The sequence below is a fragment of the Cnephaeus nilssonii genome (assembly GCF_951640355.1).
Source record: "Cnephaeus nilssonii genome assembly, chromosome: 17".
NCBI lineage: Eukaryota > Metazoa > Chordata > Mammalia > Chiroptera > Vespertilionidae > Cnephaeus > Cnephaeus nilssonii.
The window spans coordinates 18,469,166-18,494,992 of NC_137088.1; the positions used below are offsets into that span (position 1 = coordinate 18,469,166).

General features: G+C 38.7%; 1 protein-coding gene across 10 annotated transcripts in view; it reads left to right on the forward strand.

Annotated features, from left to right (window-relative positions):
- Positions 1-25,827, forward strand: part of THRB (thyroid hormone receptor beta) — a 289,467-nt gene that overhangs the window by 32,979 nt on the left and 230,661 nt on the right. Inside the window, exon 1 of one of the 10 annotated variants that reach the window (XM_079794928.1) lies at positions 5,311-5,370. The exons of the other annotated variants lie outside the window; for them this stretch is intronic. The gene's annotated coding sequence lies outside the window, so the exon portion shown is untranslated. Of the gene's footprint in view, positions 1-5,310; positions 5,371-25,827 lie in introns of those variants that run through there. 10 annotated transcript variants of the gene reach the window in all.

Here is a 25,827-nt window from a genome sequence, read left to right on the forward strand (position 1 = left end):
GTGAGACTTAGTTGCGTAGACCTCTGGCTTGAGGCTGTCTTGGAAAATGCCATTCAGTACTCTATATTGTGTATGGTGCTGTTGAAAAATTAAAAATAAAGCTTTGGTTTGGAAAACTCTGATTCTCATTGCTTTTATGACCTTGGGGGGGGGGAAATTTTATTCTCTATGGGTCTTAGTTTCCTTACTCTAAAATCATGATCTTATACATTTTGTCCCACTCTACAATTCTGTCAGTCTGGCCCTATGATTTCAAGCTTGCCTTTAAACAATGACAGAGAGAGGAGACCAGGAATTATAAGAACAGAGGGAGATCATAAATGTGCTTGAAAACAATTATAAAAACTCTTTGGTTAAGCCATACCTGTTCTTGTAAATGCCAAGCTTACTTCTAACTTTAAATTATAGTAAAAACTAGATTTTGTTATTACTTTACAGCAGCTTTATTGGGATTCAATTCACATGCCATACAACTTACTCATTAAAAGAGTGTACAATTCAGTGGGTTTTTAAAATTATATCCACAGAGTTATGCAACCATCACCACTGTCGAATTTTATATTATTTGTATCACCCCAAGAAGAAACTAGTCCTTGTTAGCAATCACTCCTCCTCTGCCCTATCCCAGCCCTAGGTAACCACCAATTTACTACCTGTCTCTATGAATCGGCCTGTCCGGACATTTCATATATGTGAAATCATACAACACGTGGTCTTTTGTGACTGGCCTTTTATTCACTTAACATTTCCAAGTTTTAGTCATGTATCAGTATTTTATTTCTTTTTATTGATGAATAATATTTCATCATATTGATATACCATATTTCATTTTCCATCCATCAATTTATGGTCATTTGGGTTGACCCACCTTTTGGCTATTATGCATAGTGCTGCTATGAACATTTGTGTGCATGTTTTTAGGTGACATATGCCTTCATTTTTCTTTAGTATATACCTAGGAGTAAAATAGCTCGGTCATATGGTAACTTTATTTTTACCAGACTGTTTTTGAGGAATTGCCAGACTGTCTTCCAAAGTGCTACACAATTTTACATTTCTATCAACAGTGCTTAAGGGTTCCAATTTTTCCACGTCCTCACCAACAACTAATACTTTCTATTTTTTATTATTACTATTATAGTGGGTATAAAGTGGAATCTTGTTGTAGTTTTGATTTGCATATCCCTTGTGCCTCTTTTGGAGAAATGTTCTGTCATATACTTTGCTGATTTTTAAATTGTGTTGTATTTTTATTATTGAATTTTTTATATATGCTAGATGTAAGTTCCTTATCAGATATATGTGATTTGCAAAATTTTTCTTTCATTTTTTATTCCATTCTTGAAGGCATTTCTTTTTTTTTTATTAAAGTATTGAAATTCTAAAGAACAGGTACCTTGATCTCAAGCCACATAACTGCCTATTATACAGAGATATAGAGAATCTGTCTTTATTCCTAAAACATCTGTGACATAGCCGGGCCATAGAAAATCATGTACAATAGATCGTTCAGCTGTTTTCTGATGAGAGATTTGGCACCAAATAAAAAAAATCAATCTCTAAATTATGATGAGAAATAGTAAAAAGATATGTGACTGAAATTGTCCATAGTTTATTATTAACATATATTTATGGAACACTACTATATATTGGGATTAAATAAGAACAGTTGAGAGTTTCATTCTCATCTTATTGGGACTGATAGTCATAACAACAAAAGAACTTTTTAAAAAGCTGGATATACCACAAGGTTTTAAAAAATCATTCTTTAGAACCCTGGCTGGTGTGGCTCAGGTGGTTGGGCATTGTCCTGTACACCTAAGAGGTTGACAGTTTGATTGCCAACAGAGCACATACCTGTGTTGCAGGTTTAGTTCCCAGTGAAAGATGTGCAGGAGGCAGCCAGTTGATGTTTCCCTCTCTCCCCCTCCCTTCCTCTCTCTCTAAAAATCAATTTTAAAAATCTTTCAAAAAAGCATTCTTTAGAGATTTTCTTTTATTGTTTCCTTCTATGTATTTTCCAAATATTGAATATTTGCTTTAATAATTTTTATTCACATGTTAGAAATAAAGTAGAATACATACATATATGTGTGTGTGTGTATATATATATATATATATATATATATATATATACATTCTTTTGTATATATATATGTATGTATGTGTGTGTGTATATATATATATATATATATATATATATATATATATATACACACACACACACACACACATACATACATATGTGTGTGTGTATATTCTTTTTAAGGATCCCTCTTCCTAAAATCAATGATGTTGATTATTTAAGTGCCTTCTTAGTTAATTTGAAGAAGTTTTTAAAAGAGCTATTCCAGGGTTACTTCACTCACTGAACAAATAATTGCTCTGTCTATATTCCAAGGTCTGGTCTAGGAGATGGAATAAGGCAGTGGATGAAACAGACCTTGATTGTGTGTCAAGGAGTTTACAGGCAATAAACAAGTACAAATACAAATAAATGTAGAGTTATAATTTTCTTAAATTGCTATGAAGGGAAAGAAGAGGGTGCTAAGAGGGACTACTAGGGAGACCTATTTTAGGCTTGAGGGCTCAGGGAAGTACCCTGAGATATATGGAGGATTAGATGGAGCCATCCAGAGAGGGAGAAGAGCATGCTGGCAAAGGGAACAGCATGTGCAAAGGCCATGAGGCAGGAAAGCGTTTGCTAAGTCCAAGAAAGGGCAAGAAGGCCAGTGGGCTAGAAAGGTAATATATGAGGCGGAGAAGGGTAGGAGACAAAGAAGAGAGCAGGAGCCAGTTCACATAGGAGGTTGTAGGCCACATTAAGGAGTTTGAATTTTATTTAGAAAGTAGTTGAATGGTTTTGAGGAAATGACATGATCTGATAATAACTTTTTTTTAAATTATGTTGAGTGCTTCATGAAAATTAATGTGTAGAAGTAAGGTAGAAATAGAACCAAAATGGTCATTTAGGAGGCTTTTACATTTGCCTAAGTGAGCAATGATGATAGCTTGGACTAGGATGGGGCAGTGGAAAACCAATAAGGTGAACTATCAAACTTCAGAGGGAAGGCAGGGGAGGGGGGAGGGTGGTAAGAGATCAACCAAAGGACTTGTATGCATGCATATAAGCATAACCAATGGACACAGACACTAGAGGTTGCGGGCATGTGCTGGGGGGTGGGGATGGCCAGGGAGAGCTCAATGGGGGAAAAAGGAGACATATGTAATACTATATATAATACTTTAAACAATAAAGAATTTTTTTAAAAAAGTGTTTGAAAACACTTGGAAATCACTGCTAAAGAGCAGAAAACAGTGTAGAACAACAACAACAAGAGAGTATGTGTTCTAGGTTAGAATACTAATTCCCTCTCTTACTAACAATATGATCATGGGAAAATTAGTTCTCTATGCCACCTTTTAGGTATAAAGAGGAGATAATAAGAATCATCTCATCATAGAGTTATGAAAATGGAATGAGTTAGTAATGCCCTATATGCATCATATGAGTACCTGGCACATAGTGAATGCTTTAATAAATGTTGTTGTTGATATTGATTTTACTATTTCAATGGACAGCTGTTGGTGTTGGTTTGGATGGGGAAGAGGAGTGAGCCAAAGACAACTGCAGGTTTCTGGCTCGAGTAGCAGGTGATCGATGACGCCAGGTGCTGGGATGGAGGAAACCGGAGAGAAGCAGCATTTGAGGAGATTACAAATTTTGTTTCCGGTCATGTTAATTTGAGATGTGCATGAGATATCCAAGTGAGATGTCAGGCGGTGGAATCCTGTGCTCAGAGTAGTGAGTGTCCTTGGCCAGAGACTGAGCTTGCATTCAAGATGAAACTAAAATGTACTTGATAAATTTGCGAAACATTCAGCACTTGCAATAGTGTGACTGGCCAATGGGATATCAAAACAACTGGGTGACTGACCTTTGAAGAGGTGGCAGATATAGCCAAAAGAGTGTGGAAATTGTTACCAGACCATCTTTTGCACTTTACTCCCCCGTTTACTATGGGAGTGTCCACAAACAGTTACAAGTGTACATTGACAGCTCATAGATTCAATGGGTTGGAGAGGAGGGATCATAGACAACTCCCAGTTTCTGTCTTGACTGCTGGGTAGTTTGTAGGGCCAGTTCCTAGGATGGAGGAGGGTGGGGAAAAAACACACATTTCTCAGAACTTCAACTTTCTCAGCTGGAGATGAATATACCTTCTTCATAGATGAAGACCAGAAAGAATGTATAATAACATGTCTGGTGTAGTACCTGGCACATGGTAGATGCTCAATTATGATTTTCTTGTGTGGTCTCTGCTCTTCTTCCCTTTTTACCCCAGCTGTATCTCCACCTCCCTGCCTCCATTTTTAGGTTAAGATGTGAGATGGGAACAGTGAGGTGACAGAGCAGGCCAGGACTAGGGTGAGGCAAGTGAGGCCCTTGCCTTAGGCACCAAAAACTAGGTAATCAAGATAAATATTGTTTTAATGCAATATTTTGAAATATCGAAATCAATGCAAAAATATCCATGATGAATACAATATCATATTTTTAATAAAGAAAGAATGAGCTCATCAGTGTGGCTCAGTGGTTGAGCGTACACCTATGAACCAGGAGGTCATGGTTCGATTCCGGGTCAGGGCTCATGCCTGGGTTGCAGGCTCGATCCCTAGGGTGGGGTGTGCAAGAGGCAGCCAATCAATGATTCTCTCTCATCATTGATGTTTCTATCTTTCTCTCCCTCTCTTTTCCTCTCTGAAGTCAATAAAAATGTATTTTTTGAAAAAGAAAGGATGCGTATTACTGAGTTCATCTTTTGCCTCAAGATCTAGCACTCAGTATGGCACAGTGACAAGGTAAAAACAGAAAACAAAAATGCTTCCACTCCTGGCTCCCCAAGACTCTCATTCCTTCCAAAGCTGGTAGCTGAGAGCCAGTCAGCAGACTTCTGTACTCCAATGATCTCTAGATGCTAAAGGACGTGTTCAAACAGCCTGCAATACAGGGTGCACTTCAGATTGGGGCTTGGGGCCTCTCCTAGCCCAGCCCCCGACCCTCTGCTATCAGTCGCAATGTGGGAGTTGGAAGCAAGATTTTCAGGTTCGCCCCACCTCAGTGAGCGCAGACCCTGTGACCCTGGAACTGTTGAGCAAACAAACACACTGAAATAACCCAATGCTCTATTAAAGGCTGGGGTTTAAAGGTCAGCTTTGTGCTTATTGGCTGCAAGTCTGATTCACTCCCCAAATGACTCTCCGGGAGTTTTGTACTTGGGATATGGTCTGAGCGCATGAGCATTTCCATGCAGAGCGGGGAGCTGTTTGCTTTGCAAGGACCTGTCATTGCCAACAGGAAAACAGCAGGTCAGGAGTGGGTGGACGATGAAGGGAGGTCCCCGGACAAGGAACCCTTCTGGTTTTGACTTAGACAGCTCCAGGGACATGTGGGACATGTGTGGCTTGTGGCTTTCTGCTCTTTCCCGTGAAAACCAGAAAATTTCCAACTGAAACCCTTTGGTAATGGAAACATCGTCAGCAGGTGGATAATGAGTAACTCACGGACAGACTTGTCAGAGCTCCTATCTAGCATGTAGAAACCAATTGTGGAATTTTGAGCTTTTCGGTCACTTTTCCTCTCACAAAAGCTGGGAGCCAAATTTTAAAACGTGATATTAAGTATTTTTATTTAAAGAAAAATATTCTCCTAATTTTTCACAACACTTTACTGCAAATGTAACATACCATCGTAATGTGCATTTATGAGTGTCTTGAGATGAGATGATACTGAATAAAGAGAGTCCCGTGAATTACTCCGAAGCTGCTGCTGAACACGGTTTACATGCCGATGGCACTTTAAGATTGCAACATTTTGTTTGGTGACCTTCATTCCACTTGACTGCATGCACCTTAATCTCTCTCTCTTTCAAAAAAAAAAAAAAAAAGCTGAGCCTGTTATAGGTTGGTCAGTTATTGGTCTTTTAACCCAGTTTTTCATTTACCTACTACTTTATAACATCTGGTTTAGTTTGTACAAAAGGATGAAATACATTGTGTAACTCAGAAACTTATTTTAGGGAAAATAAGTGTCATAAATTGAGACCAAAAGACCTCATAGATAAATCAGACAGAACATTTTAAAGGATAAAAGTAAAGAATGCTTCAGAAAAATTGTAGAATATGTACACAAAGGCATATTTTGTAATAAAGTACCTTTCAGACTTTGAAACTTGTAACTGAAAGTTCAGAAACAGAATAAATGTTGGGACAAATCAGCTTTTGTGAGGGCTGACCATGTGTAAATATGATATTTGCTATAGGTCTCACTGAACAGTTACTTGGCCCTCTGAAGGAATCATTGAGTATTCAGTCTTTATTTCTCAAGAATTAATACCAAGACTTTTCAGACTATAAATAAATATTGCATGGTTCCTGAGCTAAGGCATACCCATGGAAGTTTTGTTACTTAAAGAATCAATAATATTTTCTATTGTATAAGTAAGAATATTAAATAATCAAGCTGTGATACTTTATTCAAAGGATTCTAATTTCCTTCCATCCTTCCTCCCTCCTTCTTTTCCTCTCTCCTTCCTTTCTTTGCTCATTCATTCTTATGATGTCCATTTGAGTGCTTGGATTATCTTATTTCTACCTCTATAATTATTAGTTTTAAATCAAAGCAGTCCCATTAAGAATCTAAAAGCCAAATTAGGATCTTTTTTTAAAGCTCCTATTATTCATCCAAACTTAATCTTCTTTCCTCCATTATTACATGATTTCTAAAACTAGTATTTATGCAGAACGTCTCACTAATATATTGCTTCCTTTAAGATATATATGAATATCATATATCTACATAGATAGGCTAATATTAAAAGATAAGGCTAATATTCTTTAAACTGGCTATCCTATTTTGAAAAATCTTTACCTACCTCTCTACACCCAATACGAATTGTCACTGCATTTGTAGACAAGCATTATGCAGAAAACCATTTTCGGTTTTCAGAAGAGAAAGTCAAAAATTCCACAGCAAATTAGAGCTGTTGAACTAAATGTTGGTCTGTTAATAATCAGGGAGAACAATTTAACCATTTCCCTGCTGACCTAGAATAGAGTACTGCTCTCTTTTCTCTGGGAGTGTTTACCACCATGACTTTCTTGGTTCTGAGAATTTCCTGTCAAAAATCCCATTTCTGTCAGCCAGCCATCGCACGTTCCTGGGAATGGTTAGTGTGGCACACTGAGTTTTGATGTGATAGTGGCCTGCCCCAATTTCAGAAATGGGTCATACAGACATGAACCCTTGAAAACAGTTGGAATCGGGTTTAAAGTAAAGAAATTCATTAGACTGTGTAGACTGTTCACCATGCTTCTAATGAAACACATCTCTAAATAGCTTACACTCAAGAATTTGAAATTGTTTCTAAAGAACTTTTTGGTTCCCTGTGCCCTTTCCTTGCTTTTCATTGACCGACTTGCAACCGCTGCTTTGTTATGCCTCTGATAGCCATGTGCCTTCCCATTACTCCCCTCTACCAAATTCAGAATTCTGCCTTTGCCATCATACTCAAGCCAATCCTGCTTTCACTTCCTTCTGTCTTACCTTTGTCTTTGACCTGGTTTTGGCTGGTTTGTTTGCCATTCCCTAAATTCACACCTCCCTGATCTGTCTGTGTGTGGACTTCTTTGCCATTTAAAAAAAATGTTTATTGACACTATTACAGATGTCCCCCATTCCCTCCCCCCACTTTTCCCACCTCCACCCAGACCCCACCCCACCCTCCTTCCTCTGGCCTTCACAACTCTGTTGTCTGTATCCATGGGCTATGCATATATGTTCTTTGGCTAATCTTTTCACCTTCTTTTACCCAGTCTCTCATCCCTCACCCCTCTGACATTTGTCAGTCTGTTCCATAAATCCACGCCTCTGGTTCTATTTTGTTCATCAGATTATTTTGTTCATTAGATTCTGAGATCATATGGTATTTGTCATTCTCTGACTGCCTTATTTCACTTTGCATAATAATCTCTAGGTCCATCCATGCTGTCAAAAGGGTAAGCGTTCCTTCTTTTTTTACAGCCACATAGTATTCCATTGTATAAATGTACCACAGCTTTTTTATCCACTCATCTGCTGATGAGCACTTGGGCTGTTTCCAGATCTTGGCTACTGTAAATAACACTACTGTGAACATAAGGGCACATACATTCTTTCTGATTGGTGAATATCCTCTGTTATTTATTTTTAATGATGGCACATTGTCCTTCACTGTCATCCACTAGTTGGCACTCTCCTTCCCTCCAAAGCCAGCTGCAGGTCTTTTCTTCCCTGAAGGGAACTTCCTGTATTTAAATATCAGATTTTTGTACCCAGAACAACTCTTGACCATTTTAATGTACATTTAGTCAAGTAACCTGAATTTGTTGTAAACTTTCAAAGACTAAGATTTTTATTATTTTCATGCTTGTAATCTCATGACAGGTCCTTAAATGGGGTGTGCCTCAGTTCAGGAAATGAACTTCCAAGTTCTGGCCCTGGCAAGATGGGAGGTAAACACGTCTATTTTAATTAAAACCCCCATATAATAAGGCTACTTCTCCATCTGATGGAACAAACCAGGGAAAGGCTTGCTTATGTGTATAGATTAGCTTTCTTAATTGATAGCATTTGTCCCTGAAAATTGTTCATATATAATTAATCTAAGGTGATCAACATTGAAAATTTCATTATTTAATCTCTATGGGCATTATTGCCTTTCTCAGAGTTAAGCTATAACATTTTTTCTATTGAAAATTATTTTTTCTTTTTGCTATCCTAACCATGTTTAAGTGTACAGTTCAGTTGTATTAAGTACACTTACATTATTGTGCAACTGTCACCACCATCCATCACGGGAACATTTCTTGCACAACTGAAACTCTATACCCATTAAACAATAACTCCCATTTCCCCCCTGCAAACCCCTGAAAACCAACATTCTTCTTTCTGTCTTTATGATTTGATGATTTGACTACTCTAAGTACCTTATATAAATGGAATCATACAGTATTTGTCTTTTTTGTAACTGGCTTATTTCACTTAGTGTAATGTCCTCAAGGTTTATCCATGTTGTTGCATATGTCAGCATTTCCTTCCTTTTTAAGACTGAATAATATTTAACTAATGTACAATTTTTAAAGAATTTTGCAACAACATTCTGACCCCTGACTTGTGTTTATATGTGATTATACTGATTATTTCATATATGCAAGTTTTTAAATAGTTATTGGTTAACCTCTATTTTTGTTGAAATTAGATTATGATGGTATTTTCTTGACTTTCCTTAATTTCTCAAGGTCCTACGGCATTCCCAATTAATATCAGTTTTATATTTTATTATATATAGAAAATTATATATTTTATATTTTCTTATATCAAGAAAGAAAATATTTTAAGAATTGCTATTTTCATCACCAAAATATGGGTTACATTAGTCACTTCTCAGAATTAGAAACACCTAGGCATTCACAAAAATTAAATGTAATTTTTAAATATATAAATAAAAGCTTTCATTATTAAAATATTTATATTACAAAAATTTGGAGACTGGATGCTATAAAAATCATTTATAATTGCATTTCCCAAATATAACTTAGGATTTTAGTGTCTTTCCCGCCAGTCTTTTTTGCTTCCACATATTTTTTATTACATGGTTCTAATCACGGTATATAATTAATGGCTTTTAATACTCTAAGACAGAAAAGCTGCCCAATAGAAGTCAAGGTAGCTTCCCAAAGAATCTGATCACTTGTTTGATTGCACTCAAAAGCACCTTGGGAAGCATGTGAGAAAAGCTCAGTTATCATGTGTTTTGACATCAAGGTTCTGCTAGTCCATGTGATTAGGGACAACTGGCTGGACAGTGGGCATTCCCCAATGGCTTCACAGAGCTGGTAGGAGCCACGCTGTAATTGGTCATGCTTATGGAAGAAAGACAGAAATAGGGACCAGCAGATTGAAAGATGGAGACCCTGTGGGCATGTTGGCAGAGTTGAACTCCCTGGCTCTTACAGCTCTCTCTCTCTTCCTCAGAGTCTGAGGCTGCCTCAGGATCCTTCCATGAAAGCTCCTTTTCTGATTAGCTTTTGAAAATTGGGGTTCTGTTTCTTGTCACTGAGAGATACCTGACTAAACCACCTTGCCTTTGACCTATTTCTGTCCTGTTTGGGTTGTCTGAATGATTTACTAGCTTGATACTCTTCAGGCTGATACTGCTACTTCTCGGTGAAACTTCACCCAACCAGCAGGCAGGGGTATTTTCCCCTGTGGCTCTGTCACTGCAATCTAGTAGGTTCTTCATAAATGCTTACTGAATGAATTCGTTTTGATGACAAATATTCTCTCTTTGAAACCTGCAGTAATCTTGCTGGGCAGCATGAAGCAACTACTTGTCCCTTTATAGTTCAAAATCCTGTGGTGCCTTTTAGATGACCACTGACATATGAATCCTTCTCTCCACATCCCACCTCCTTCTCTTGACTCTCCTGAATCTTTTCCGCACAAGGACCCCTGTGATTATACTGGGTCCACCCATATAATGCAGGGCAAACTCTCCATCTCAAGAACCTTACCTTAATCACATCTATGAAGTCCCTTCTGCCATGTAATGTTACATAGTCACAGGTTCCAGGACTAGGATTTGGACATCTCTGGGGACCCTTTTATTCAGCCTCCCACACCCATATTATATTTCCCAGAGCCCTAGAGGGCACCAAGTAAATATTTGCAGAATATCATTGAGAGACTGAATGACTAGTTGTAGTAAAGCTCCCTGAATTATGCTGGTGAAGGACAAATGGACTGCTGATGTCATCATTGCAGTAGGGCTGTGCAGGAAAACTTCAAGAGTGTACGTTTTTTGAGAACAGTCTTTCCAGTGTGGATAGTGTTATGCAATGATACTTTAGCAGAGGCAGAAGGCATTTCTGCAGAAACACACATCATTCCCTCAGTAATCACTCAGCATATTGACCTCCTTCCAGACCTGCTTCCTGTGTTGAGATTGTTTTGTTGTGGCCAGACTTTGAGTGGGAGGAAAGTGGAGGCTGGCAGAGCTGAGCTGAGCAGGAAGAGGCCAAAGTCGAAGGAGCAGAGAAGGAATTAGCCAGATCTGATGGAGACATGGCTTCTGAGATGATTCCTTTTAGAAGCTGAAGTGGCTTCTGAGATACCCACTCCACCATTTCCCTGAGATCCTGCAAGAAAATTAGAGGGACACAACAGGCAGACTTCTTCATCTCCTTAGACGGTCATGTCCAGTGTGTCCAGCTTCTTGTTTTTCTTATCAGGCTTTGATTTATTTTTATTCTTTATAAAATAAATTTCACTTTGCTGCTAATAGCAGAAAATAAAAATTACCTATTTTAATACTCAGAGATAGCCACTGTAACATTTTGGTATATATTTTTTCCAATTAAGTTTTTCCCTTCATCTTTTGTTACATTACAGAATCAGGGCTATTGTCTGCATATTGTTTCATATCTTACTTATGTTCACTCTACTGCAAGCATTTTTCTTATAGCATTTAAGTATTCTTCAAAACATGATTGTTTAATGACTGTCTAGTATTGTACTTTGGGATGGAGAGCTGTAGTTGAATGTTTGTGCTCCCTCCTAGAAGGAATGAGGCAGTCTTAAATAGGCTTGCATTTCATCTTTTGCCATCTTCTTAATTGCCTCCACCTAATAGTAGGTACAATCAAAGGGCATGAACATTTTTATAGTTCTTCTTGGACATGGCCAAAGGTATTCACTTACACTCCTACCGGCAGTGTATGAGATTGTCTGTCTCTCTTCGTACTCAGCAGCATGAAGCACTAATCATTTAAAATTCTTTTTGAATGCTCATTGGACATTTACAGCAATTCTTTTGTAACTTGTTGACCCATGTTCTTTGCCCTTTTATCCATTATGTTAATATTTTGCTTACTTAACTGTCTCTTAAAGATTCTTTGTATGTCATATCTCTGGGAATTGTTTTCCTAGTTTGGTGTTTGCCTTTTAATTTTGAATATTGTGCTATATATCAGATATAGGAATTTTTTCATGGCTATTACTGCAATCACATCTATTATTACTTTCTGATATATTCCACTACTTCTGTATTTGGAAATTCTTTGGTCAAATATCTAGTAAATAAACACCTATATTTTTCATAATCCTTTATAATTTCACTTTTTAATTTAATATCTAATCCATCTTAGTTTGACATATTGTATAATTTGACATATTGAATAATTTCAACACCACTTATTGATTAAATCTATCTTTAATTATGTTGGTATATACATTTCCATATCTGGACTTTCTATTTCATTTTTAACCATCTATTGATTATTGTAGTGAAACTATATTATATGTTGTATAGCACATTCTCATTTCTAATATGGCAAGCCCTTCACTATGCTGTATTTTAAATATGCTCTAGCAATTATCATCTGAGAATACTTCAAGGTGAATGTTGGAATTAATTTTTAAATTAAAAAATTCTGATGTATTCTAAATTTTGAGTATCCAGTGGAATTATGTATAAACTATTAGCTATTTTGGAAGAGTTTGCATCTTTAAAATGTTTAATCATTTCATAATATGCTTCTGTTTTTTTCAAATGTTATTCAATGTAACAAAAAGTATTTCTGCATATAAGTCCTGCATATTTTTAAGGTTATTCCTACGCATTATATATTTTTAATTTGATCATATTTGGGATATTTATATTGTTTTGGGATATATTTATTTTTTTGTTCGTTGCTGTTATATAAAAGCTATATATATTTTTTACTTTATTAATGATAACCCCCTTTCACCTAATTTTTCTAAATTTTCTTAGTAGAAAACATACTATAACAAAGAATGATTCTATTACTTGTCAAAAAAGCACACCTCTTATTTCAGAATTATGTCTTATAGCATTAGCCATAATTTATATAACAATGTTACCATTACTTAGTGGTTTTCTAGTCTTATTTCTGATTTTTTTTACAGCTATTTTATATATAGAAAATGATATATAAAAGAAATTTTACATGTTAAAGAAATCTTATTGCATTTCTAATGTGCTAAGAGTTCTTGTTTTTAATCACAGGATTTTGAAATATTAAAAGATTTTTTATTATTTTTGATAAATTATAACCTATGAGGGGAACATAAAATGGAAGGCAGAGTATAAGATTTATGGCCAGACAGACCTGGGCTCAAAGTACCCCTCTTCCTCTTAGAATTGTATAACGTTGAGGGCCTTATTTGTTCTCTTCCATTTTCAGTTTCTTAAAGCTGTAACCTGAGAATAATAATATAAATATTGTAAAGATATTGTAAGTATCCAATTAGAATTGTTTGCAGTTAGACTTGAAACAGAGTAGATTTAAAATAGAGTATCATATTTGTTTAATTCTTGTGTAATTTTTGCCTTTGATCTATTAAAATGGTGTACCATAATCACAGATTTCCTAATATGTAATCATCTTTTTATTCTTGGAGTAAAGCCTACTTGGTCATGATGAAATGTTTTTTTAACTCACTGCTGTATTCAGTATTTGTTTCAGATTATTGCATCAATTTTCATAATAATTTGGCCTTTGGTTGAATTTTTATGCTGTCTTGTTAGTTTTGACATCAAAATAATAGTTATTTCATATAATGATTGGGAAGTTTTTATCTTTCTGTGCTTTGGACCTATGGGAAATATATACATATATATAATTTTTTGAGAATTTGAAAGAAGTTTCCTGTGGAATTTTCTATGCTTAGGTTATTTTTTGAGCCAGATAATGCTTTTACACCTTTTTAAGATTGTCTCTATTTGTTGTGGTTTGTTTTCAGTGTGTCTACTTCTGCTTGTATCAATTTTGGTAATTCATGTATGTCTTAAAATTGCCATTTTGTTAACATTTTAAAAATACTAAGCATAGAGTTGAACACAGTTTTCTCTCAGATAATTTCTAAGAGCTTTAGATCTGTATTTCTCTCTTTCTTGGTTTATTTTATAATTCTGAGGTTTATGTGACTTATTTTTAAGAACTATTCCTTGGATTTATTTATCCTACTGTTTTTGTGCTGCTCACTTCTGTAACAATCGTGTTTAGATCTTAGTTTTTTAAACGTTTGGCGCTGCCACCTCAGTCATTGGTGGTCAGCAGTCATTACTGGGTGCCTCAAAGGCCGCCTTAAAGAGAGGAGCAGGTGTCCGTGTTCGCTCTGAGGCTGTGAGGTATCACAGACTGTTCTCCCTGGGTTCGCATCCCAGCTCCACCACTGACTGCCTGTGTCATCTCCAACCAGTTACGTAAACTTTCCATGCCGTCGTCGTTTCCTCATCTGAGTGTGAGGATATGAAGCTCTGGGAATGGTGCCTGGCCTATAGAAAGCGACTTTTCGCTATTGCCATTTTTATATTTAAGAATAAACATTACGGTTGTTCTCGTGCTTACATGGTATATGTAGACATAGTTGTGAATGGGAAACATTAGAATATTTTTATTTGTCATGTTTGGAAGGGTACCAGCCTTTAGAAAAACCAGATACTCAACATGAAAGATACTACAAGTATTTAAAGGGGGGGGAGGGAGAGGGAGACCATGACATTATAGTTAATCTGCTCCAAATTGTCATTGGTGGGAAAAGGACATTTCTTCACATGCTGTCCCATCTGTGTGGGTCCTCACATCCCTGCTGGTGTCTGTATTCCAAATGTCAGAGATAAAGGTGTTTTTTTGAGGGAGCCAGCAGCTTACAGGAATGGGGCTCAAGACTTTTTGGTTGGCGGGGGAGAGGATCAGTGTTAGAGAGGATGTTTCTGTTTGGAGATGGTTCTCTAATGGTGCAGAGTATTTTTGTTTTCTTTCTGTCTGGGATGTGGAGGGCACACCTGATCACCGTGGCAGTAGACAAGGTGTGGTTTGGTTTTCTCACAGTTGTCATGGAGGCAAGTGAGGTGATAAAGCATACACAAGTGATTCAAGTGTAGATGTGGATTCGACTGTGCTTTGTGTTACTTGCCTTCTTTAATTCAATTATATTCTTTTGGGGTGCTATGCTTCCTAGAATACTTTATTAGCCCCTGCCATTTGTTACAGTTTCCTGTGTCTCCCCAAAGGGAGCGGCATCTGTCAATGTCAGTGTGCCCCCATTGCTTTCCGGATCAAGTTCAAACTCCTCAGCAGGGCACAGAGGGCCTCCCCACGTCCCTCTCCTACTACCAGTCCTCACTATGCCTCGCCATGTTAATCATTGTGGCAGCCTGACATCTAGAATGCCCTCCAAGGTCCCCACCCCTGCTGTGCACACCCTCTCTTTGCTGTGGACAGGACCTGTGAATCTAATGGCATTGTCACTCTCTTCACTGCTGTACCTAGGATTCCATCTTCTCAGAATGAAGACAGAGATTCCCCTGATGTTCCTGAAGAAGCAAACTGCCATATTGTGGGGAGGGATCCATGCCAGGGGGTAGGGGGCGCCTTTAGGAGCTGACAGCAGCCCCCAGCTGACAGCCAGCAGGAAAATGCACACCTCAGTGCTGCAATGCAAAGAGCTAAATTCCTCCAACAATCACTGAGCTCGGAAGAGGACCCCAAGCCTCAGATGAGTTTGCAACCCCAGCCAGCACCTTGATTCTAGCCCAGTGAGATCCTAAGCAAAGAGCTGAACCAGTCTGACCCACAAGACTGACCCATGGAACTGTTAGATCATAAATTTTGTGGTTTTCAGCTGCTAAGGTTGTGGTAATTTCTTATACAGCAATAGAGACGTAGTGCTGTCCATTAGTCTTCTTGCATTCTCTTCCCACTGATCACCATTTCTCTCAGTACAGTTCATTTCTATGTGTCCCCAACAAGGGCTCTGTTATCATCCTTTTGGCATCCCCAGACTTGTCATCCTGTTCTATGGCAAAGAAAATGATTTCTATTCTTAAATCATACTCTACATTTGGCCTTTTTCTCCAGAGTATTTTTTTTTCATAAAAGTATTATCAGCTGTATAGTGTCTTAAATGTAACTGCAAATATTTATGAATTAATTTTTTTGCATTCTTCAAAACTCCATGTATCAGAATACATATCTGAAAGAGGAAATTCATTGTTAAATTTAGACTGGGTCTTGGAAGAAGCATGAATGAAACCATGTGAGAACTGCTGTGGCTCCTGGGAGGGTGGTCTCTAATAATAGGCTATGAGGACCCACCCTTGGCCTTATCAAGGTACTGTTTTTTAATCAATAATTTTAGTAAGGATATAGATTGCATATTTATCTGAGTTGTGGTTGACATGAAGCTTGAAAGCATAGCATATACTTTGAGAAGCAGAATTAGAACCCAAAGAGGTAATTTAAAGTTGGAATTATGGGCCAACTCTAACAATATGAACTATCATTGAATAGGTATAAAAGAACTATAATTAAGTTTAAAAAATCAATCTAGAAACTAGGGATCAGATGAGACAGACAATGTATGCCAAAATATTTAGATTCATTGTTTACAAGTTGGTATAAATCAGTGGTATGTTGGGACTTGTAGTAGAGCTTAGTTGAATCATGAAGTTAATTTTAGACTCTATTAATTGAACTGTTGTGTATAGAACAAAAATAGTCCTATTCTTCTTCATGTGAGTCACACCAGGAGGTTGGGTAACCTTTTTTAAAATATACTTTATTGACTTTTTACAGAGAGGAAGGGGAGGGATAGTTAGAAACATCGACCAGCTGCCTCCTGCACACTCCCTACTGGGGCTCCTGCACACTCCCTACTGGGGATGTGCCCGCAACCAAGGTACATGCCCTTGACCGGAATAGAACCTGGGACCCTTCAGTCCACAGGCCCACGCTCTATCCACTGAGCCAAACCAGTTAGGGCAGTTGGGTACATTTTTTAACAGGGTCATAGATGAACTGGAATTTCTCCATTGGGCAGGGACCAGATGGGTGAGCCGATATGGGATCACATACAATTTGTGGAATAATCGGAACTGTGGATATTTTGCCTATGGAAGAGAGGTATTTAAGAATTAGACCCTTTCCATGACTTTGGTGAATGGGAATTACGGGGAACTAGATTTTTACTTATATTAAAGAAGTAATGATTAACTTAATAGCAAAATAGACTTGGCTGCCTGTGGGAGTTATTGAGCCCACTGTCCCTGAAATGTACAACTAGAGTTTTGGGTGGAAGAAAGCAGATTTGTGAAGAAGTCTTTTGCATGCATTGTCACGATGAGACAGTGATACACCAAAAGACACCAACATACATAGTTAGAGGCTAGAAAGTTTTGCTGAAGCTAAAGACTACAGAACTGTATGTGTATGGTTCATAAAGTAAGAAGTAACACAGCATGATCCCAAGCAGAAGATTGGCTCCTCCAGGTTGCCCAAAGTTCCCCGAAAGAGGGCATCTACCCCTAAATTAGGCCACCTACATGGAACGCAGATTCCTCTAGGTGTGAAAAGCTGCCTGTAGTAAATGCTGTTAGTGCCCCACTCAGATCCCCTTCATTGGGCTGGTGTACCCATCCTCCAGCTGCCATGGGTGTTGGCTACCAGCTGCTCACGTCTACACCCTCCCCTGTAGAAATGCACTTGACTGATGACATTTGCCTCATCCAAAGAAGCCTGGGAGGCTATAGCCCCCATCCCTTGGGGAAGCCTTTGGGATGAAGAGGTATGACACCTCAGTCCCCAGTAGCTCAGTCACCTTCAGGACAACCTCTGAGATGCCATTGGAACTCCAGAGCTCCTGGTGGAATCAGGCTAGACTTCTGACACATTCTTGTTGCCTTTCCCCTGCCCTGTCATGCTTCCCTCACTCCCACATATGTTTTCCAAAGAGCCCTGGCTTGTACAGGAATTATCTTAGGCTTCTTTTCTAAGGATCCTTATCTAAAACACCACCTTTGCCTATTTTGGGGGATTTATAACCTCCTGCCCCTCTGAATACAAGAGTATCTGCCTTTTCACCTACCCTCTTACCCAGTGCTAAAAACTGGGCCAAAATATCACTCTTCTATGTTTGTATTCTGGGACTGGGTAAAGGGAAGGTCATTTTGCCAGAAGCATCCCCAGCAGGCTCAGGCCTTCTGCCTGAAGACCTCTCCAGCAACTCCTGAGAGGCGCCCTCCCAGAGCTCCCCCCATTCTAACACCAGTAATTCTATAGACCTTACAATGTCACTTTACCTCTCCGAGTGTACAATGTGCGCACACACACACACCGACACACACACACACACACACACACACACACACACACACACACTCACACTTCTTTTTGTTCCCTTTCTGACGATGGCAATGCTGCCCAGCTCTCCTATGGTGATGAACAGATCTGAGGCTTTGCATGTCTAGCAACAGCATTCCAGGGCTTGTCAGATTAGAGAAACATGAAGATCAGTTGGCTTCCATCTCCTTTTCTTTTTTTAATGGCCTTATGTTTCTGTTCCTTTGTTCTTCTCTCCAGACATCCTTCTCATAATGGGCGCCGGGCTGATCACCAGCCGTATAAGGTGGCATGTGGGGGAGGAGAGGCAAAAGCTCAGTGTGGGGGGAAAAGATGGCCTGGTTGGGGAGTAGATGGGTGTGCTTAATTCCTGACTCAGGATTCAAGCTGGGAGCCATGTAAACTTCAAGTCATTTAGCCTTTCTTGATTTCCATTACCCATGTAGGAAGTGAGTAGAATGTGCTAACTGACAGGCTGATGAAGACCAAGTGAGCTAGTGCATCTGAAGGCCTCTTTATGAAAGTGTGAAGCCCTTGACTAACTGTCTTTCATATACTGTATTCAAGTGCAGTTCTGCTCCTGAAGAGTTTGCAAAATAGTGGGAGAGCTGAGGTCTTAATATAAATAAAAACTATTTAAGGTGGAGATGATTCGGTTCATCGGGGCGACAGATTTCTATAGGAGTTCAGAGGATGTAAACCCAATTCCTACTGGGAACATTTGTTTTGGGAGCACAAAAGTATGTTCACCTCTCTGTTTTTCCTTTCTGGCTTGGGGCATATAGACTGCAGGACCCTTGTATAAAGCCAGAGAAATAACAAATATCTGATAGCCTTTTATGCTTAATGCATAAAGGGCCTAGTCCATATACATAGAATTGATGTAGGGACTGAATAATCTCTTTAGAATCAACCCTTTGTAATGATATGAAACTATACCAACCATATCTGAGAACTGGAAATGTTTCTATATGTATTCATTTTTACCATTGACTAGTTGATCCTTTGATCATAATGTGAGCAGGTTCACATTATTATGATTATACTTAAAATGCCCGGAGCAGCTCAAAGAAGCTAGACAGAGATAGCAAGATGAACGTGATCTTACAGGCCACCCAACCTGCACATAATGGATGTGCTAAGCATAGAACTGCAACCTCAGAATCAATGCTCAAGGTCAATGCCACAATGCCTGAGATATAGAATGCTTTCCTGATAATTGGAATTGTTATTATTTTTTACAACGAGGCTCAGAGTAAAGCTAAAAAACACCAGTTGCTCTCATTCATTTTCTAATGTACTCAAGCATATATATATATTTTAAAACTCAAAAAATAGAAACGAATACATGTGTATATGTATGTAATATACTAGTACATTACATTTATATACATATATTATATCTATGTTTATATACATATAATTTTTTAAAAGGAACCTGACTTTTGAGTTTGGACTCTGTCTTAGATGGTTGAGTCATGGATCAGAGCTTGCATTGTCGACTGCTGTGTGTTTATAAGCGATGCCATCTTGTCCAGAAGGCCCAGACAGAGAACCCAGAATGGTGCCTGCAGTTCTTACACTCCCCCTCAGTGTTGGGCTTTCCTCCCTGTGATCCAGTCTCCTGCCATTATTCTTTCTTCTGTGTTGTTGTTATTGTTTTTCTTTTCATCTCCTTTGCATATTCTTATGAGAACAGCACAGGCCCCTGTACTTACTCCCAGATAGACACTACCATGTTATTCCAATATTATTTCTTTCTCTTCTTTTTCCTCAAACAGGGATTCTATTGTTTTCTGACTCACCCTGGGGTCTATCTAATCCCCTTCTCAGTACATAAGTGTCATTTTTAATTCTCTCCTGCCCTGGCTTTCTCTCACTGTTTTTCAGGGCACATTTAATGATTATTGTATGTATAAGCACTTATGGAGTTCTTTGATTTGTCTAGTCACTGAAGCTGCAATTAATTTCTACTTCTGTGAAAGAGAATTAATTATACTGAGGCCTAATCATCTATTCTTCCTGAACAGTTTGGAGGGCCTGGGGAGGAGGAGGCCAGCGGAGCATCTGTGTATGTGCATGCTACATGGTTTTGGTTTCTTTCTTGAGCCCACAGGACTTACTGTTTCCAATCTTGCTTTTTCAATACTGTGGGAAATGATTCCTTTTCAGTTTTCGAGTGGTTGTGCCTTCTAGTATCATGAGAATATGGGCAAGCCTCATTCCCCTGATTCCTTGCAGTCTAGACACCGAACTTGTATCCAAGTGTTGAGAGAGCGGTCAAGTTAGTGAGAGAAGAAATGTCCATCTCCACATGGGCATGCTCTGAGGTCTTGGGGTTTTGTACCTATTTCTGTCCTTGATCTACTGGACTCACTGATGTACTTGGCACAGCTAACCTCCCTCCCAGAACCCCCTCCCTGTCCATCTCTCTGCATTTGCTTCCTTTGACCATTCTTTTTTATCTCCTCCTGTGTCCTCTACCCACACATTTCCTGTCTCCTTTGTCTCGCTTTGCCTAAGTGGTTCTGTTCTACAGTGTTCTGATTTTTTTCTTCACCTCCCATTTACCCAGTATTCTAAGTTTAGTTTTTCTGGTTCCAAACCTTGTTCTCTCTCCCTCCCCTATTGGTTTCAATGGCTTGGCCAGTGATGTCAGCATGTTCCTAATCAGCCAAGCTGAAAACTACCAGGTCATTGTATATCTCTTCTCCCCAACATCCAGCTGGTTTTCAATGAGAGGTTGCTCCTGTTTGACACCTTATCTCCATGCTTTCCCATAGCTCCTATCCCAGGCCTAGACTAAGACCAAGATTCTGGATACCTCTACCAGTATTTTTTTTCCTAAAAACAAATCTGAATATGCCACATCCCTGATGATAGGTGTCTCTTTGATTGCTGAACACTACACAGTAAAATTCAGATGCCCAGCATGGCATATAAGGCCCTGCAGCATCTGACCTTGGTCTCCTTCCTGAAGTTTTCTGTCCCTCCAGCTACATGCCAGACACATTAATGTCTTAGTATTCGTAGAGAATGTTTTTCTGCCAATGCATTTTTTTTCCTCCCCCCAAATTTTCTTTTTATTTTCACTAGCTGGCAAAGGTCTATTCTTTTCTCAAAGCTATCCTGCGAAGTTTTCTGGATTTTTTTCATGTTGAAGAAACTGTTCCTCTGTCTTCTGTCAGCTGAGTGTTGTCCGAGTCCTGAGTCTTTAGCATGACTTTTGACCCCCACATTGAGTGTTGTTGTTTTTTTTAAAGAATGCTTTACATTTGCAGAATAATTTATAGACGGCAAAGCTTTTTCACAGACTTTCTCTCCATGATGAGCTGGAAAAGGCAGAGATGTGAAAGGAAGGTTGTGCTCAACAGTGCTTTGGTGTCGGTCCTATTTTGGTCATTTTTGATCCCCACGTACTGTTATCTACACCTTTGGTAACAAAGAAAGTGTGTCAAACATCCTGCCACTTAGGGGGATAAGAACCTGGACAGAACACTTGGCGAGGATGGCCAGCCAACCCTGTTCTTGAAAGCGATGGCCTTGAATTAAAGACAGAAGGACCCAGGGGAGATCTAGATGAACTCTTAAAGCTAGGATATTTTTGCTAAAAACATTCTTTGTACAACATTGAATACCTTTTTTAAACAAAATCTTAAGCTAAGAAGTGTTCACCCTCTTTTCATCTTCCTTTTTGTTTTAATCATGGAATTAGGCCTGTCTGTCTGGTTAATCGGTGCCCAAAGCAAAGATACCCAGGGGCAGCTGGCACTAGGTAATTTGGAAACTAGCTACAGGTTAAACCAGAGGAGAGGGAGAGGGAGTGGACTCGGAAAGCATTTATTGGACTACACAAGTAAGCATATAGTCATTGAATTTTAGAGCTTGTAAGGATTTAGCCTCTAATTATGGCTGAGGAATAGGGCCCTGAAAAGTCAAACACTCAACAGTACACTCACCATTATTGGCCAGGAACTCCTAACTCCTATTGAGAATCCTTTCCCGGCCTCATTAGTATATATGAAGGCATTGAAAATGGCTTATGAGGGAAAATAACGGAGGGTCACACAAATACAGCTAATTGTGCGTTTGAGCCTTCATTTTGGATAGATTAGGTGGGTGATAACAGTAATAGAAGCCAGGAACTTTTTACTGCATTGTCTCATTTGATCCCCACCAAAAAAACAAAACAAAACAAAAAACCTATGAGATGCTTGTATTCATGTTCTATTGCTGCTGTAACAAATTACCACAAGCTTAGTGGCTTAAAATAATACAAATATATGACCTTACATTTTAGAGGTCAGAACTCAGGACTAAAGTAGAGATGTCTATATGTCTGGTTCCTTCTGGAGCCTCTAGAGCAGTGGTGCCCAACCTTTTCTTGGCCATGCCCCACCTAAGCATCTCTAAAACCCTAATGTCCCCCCACCCCTATGACATCTAATTCTTATTATTCAAAAAGTGAACTCCTATTCATGTTGAGGAAGCCTAAAAGGCCATTAACTTGGTCTAAACAAGCTTCCAAAGAACATGGCATCCATGGAAGAGAAAAATAAAAGAACGAAAGGACAGTTGGAATACTGAGGAAGAAATCACTAAGAAGTTGTTAAAAATAAAAATAATAATAATATAAAGTGATGTGAAAAAATAGCAAATAAAGTTTCAAAACATACAATAGAGAACTAAAATGCATAAATATGTCATAATGTATATTTATATACTGTATATGAGGCCCCTAGAACCACAAGAAGTGCAAAAAATTCACTATTAATAACTCATTCTCAAATTGCCCCCCTTAACAATCAAATTGCCCCTCTGTTGGGTGTGTGCCCCATGTTGGGAACCACTGCTCTAGAGGGAGGGTCCATTTTTCCTTATTTGGTTTCTAGTGGTTGCCTGCTTCTGTGGCTTATGGCTTCTTCCTCCGTCTTCCAAGCTCATCACTTCAAACTCTTTTCACCATCACCTAAACATCTCTGCTCTGATTCCTCCTGCATCCTTTTTTTAAAAAATATTTTTTAAAATATATTTTTATTGATTTTAAAGAGGAAGGGAGAGGAAGAGAGATAAACATCAATGATGAGAGAGAATTAAGGATCAGCTGCCTCCTGCATGTCCCACACTGGGGATTGAGCCTGTAACCTGGGCACATGCCCTGACCAGGAATTGAACCGTGACATCCAGGTTCATAGGTCAGCGCTCAACCACTAAGCCACACCAGCCAGGCCTGCATCCTTCTTATAAGGACCTTTGTGATTATACTGGCCTCACCAAATAATCCAGGTTAATCTTCTCATGATGAAATTCTTAACTAAATCGTATTTGCAGAGTCCCTTTTATCATACAAGGTAATATATTCATTCACCTGTTCCAGGGACTAGGTAGGACATGGACACGTTGAGGGTGGGATATTATTCAGCCTACCACAGAGAAATACTGTTCTACAGCTGAGGAAACTCAGGCTCAAAGAAATTAAATAATTTCTATAAAGTTAGATGGTTATCAAAGATCAGAGTCATTCATTCTTTTTACCACTATCTCTGGAAATGAGTTAGAAGGAATAAAAAATAAATGATATAAGTGACCTCAAGGTAATTATGATATAGTATGATTAGATTTTTTGACCAAAAATATACTAAGCCTGTAGTATGAGTTATAAAATATAATCCATCATAAGGAAAGGGTGGTTCTAAACCTTTTCTTTTAAAAAAGAATAACATTCTTCAATATAACTAAAAGAATAAAAAAGGTAAACCTTCGACTATAATAGGCCACCACCCAGCGTTAGTCATCTTGTTGGCTGCTGTGAGCTGATATTTTAATTTTCAAAGCTTAAATCGGCTTCAATACATTTCTATCCCTTGGTAGTGGGTGGCCACTCTATATGCAGAATAAAGCTAACATTTTTTAAACTTGACAGAATTCCTTTTTAATTTTTGAAGTCAGCTATCACATTTCTCCTAACCTCTCTCTTCTCTCAGCTGAATATCTCCCGTTCAAATTCAGTTAGCCATTTTTATGAGATGGATTTTTGACATCCTAATGTCTATTAACTTCCTCTAGAAACTCTCTAGTTTGTCAAATATGTCTCATAAAACATGGTTTTAAGGATTGAACATGATATTACTGTTATAGTTAAATAATACTGAATATGGTAGAGATGTTCCCTGCCCTTAATTGTAAAGTGTATCTCTGTAATCTTGCCCTATTGACATGGAATTAATGGCAAGCCAGACAAACCAGCCCATTTCCAGAAAAAAAATTTTTTTTAAACCTATATCTTGACTGATAACCCACTTAAGGTCCAGAGAAAGAAGCAAAACATTCCTTTACACTTCGATCTCATGGCAGTGCTACCTAGGCAACCTTGATGGGGTTAACAAGGCCTGCCTTCCTTGGGGTGTCCTATCTCTCTCTCTCTCTCTCTCTCTCTCTCTCTCTTCCTGTCTTCCTGTCTTCTAACCTTAATTCATCTTATCTATAATAATAAAAATGTAATATGCTAATTATACCAGACGAAGCCTCCCGCAGCTGCAAGGGAGGGATCCAGGCAGTCACCACCGCTGCGAAGGCCTACTCTTGCATGCATTTCATGCATCGGGCCTCTAGTTTATAAATAAATTTACATGTTATAACGTATAGGTAGGCTATGAAACTTAACAATGAATTAAATCTTCCACTAAACCAATGCCCATTTTAAGAAGCAGGACATTACAGTTGCTGGTGATAGTGAATATATAGCATTCCTTGCTGATTCTACCTTCCCCCACTGTGATATATTGCTATGAACTTTACTTTTTATTGCAATATTTTTAGTTTTATTGTGTGTATATATATCTCCCTAAATAATATATATTTTTAAATGTTGTTTATCAGTGGGCTTTATAAAAATAGTAGCATGTCATATATACTTTCTTGCAACTTGCTTTTTTATTCACACTTGTATTTCTAAAATTTATCAATCTATACCAGTGGTCGGCAAACTCATTAGTCAACAGAGCCAAATATCAACAGTACAACTATTGAAATTTCTTTTAAGAGCCAAATTTTTTAACGCCACTTCTTCAAAATAGACTCGCCCAGGCCGTGGTATTTTGTGGAAGAGCCACACTCAAGGGGCCAAAGAGCCGCATGTGGCTCGCAAGCCACGGTTTGCCAACCACTGATCTATACTAATAAAAGGGTAATGTGCAAATTGGTCAGGACACCCACACGCAACGACCAAACAGCAGGCTGCATGGGGCGACCAGGCCAGCAGGAGGGGCAGTGAGGGGCGACCAAGCTGGCAGAGGAGGGCAGTGAGGGGCAACCAGGCCAGCAGGGGTGGGCAGTTAGGGGCGACCAGGCAGGCAGGCAGAAGCCGTTAGGGGCAATCAGGCAGGCAGGCAGGTGAGCGGTTAGGAGCCAGCAGTCCTGAATTGTGAGAGGGATGTCCGACTGCCAGTTTAGGCTGATCCTTTGGATTGGGCATGAACTGGCAGTTGACATCCCCTAAGGGGTCCTGGATTGGAGAGAATACAGACTGTGCTGAGGGGACCCCCCTCCCCTATGCATGAATTTTGTGCACCGGGCCTCTAGTCT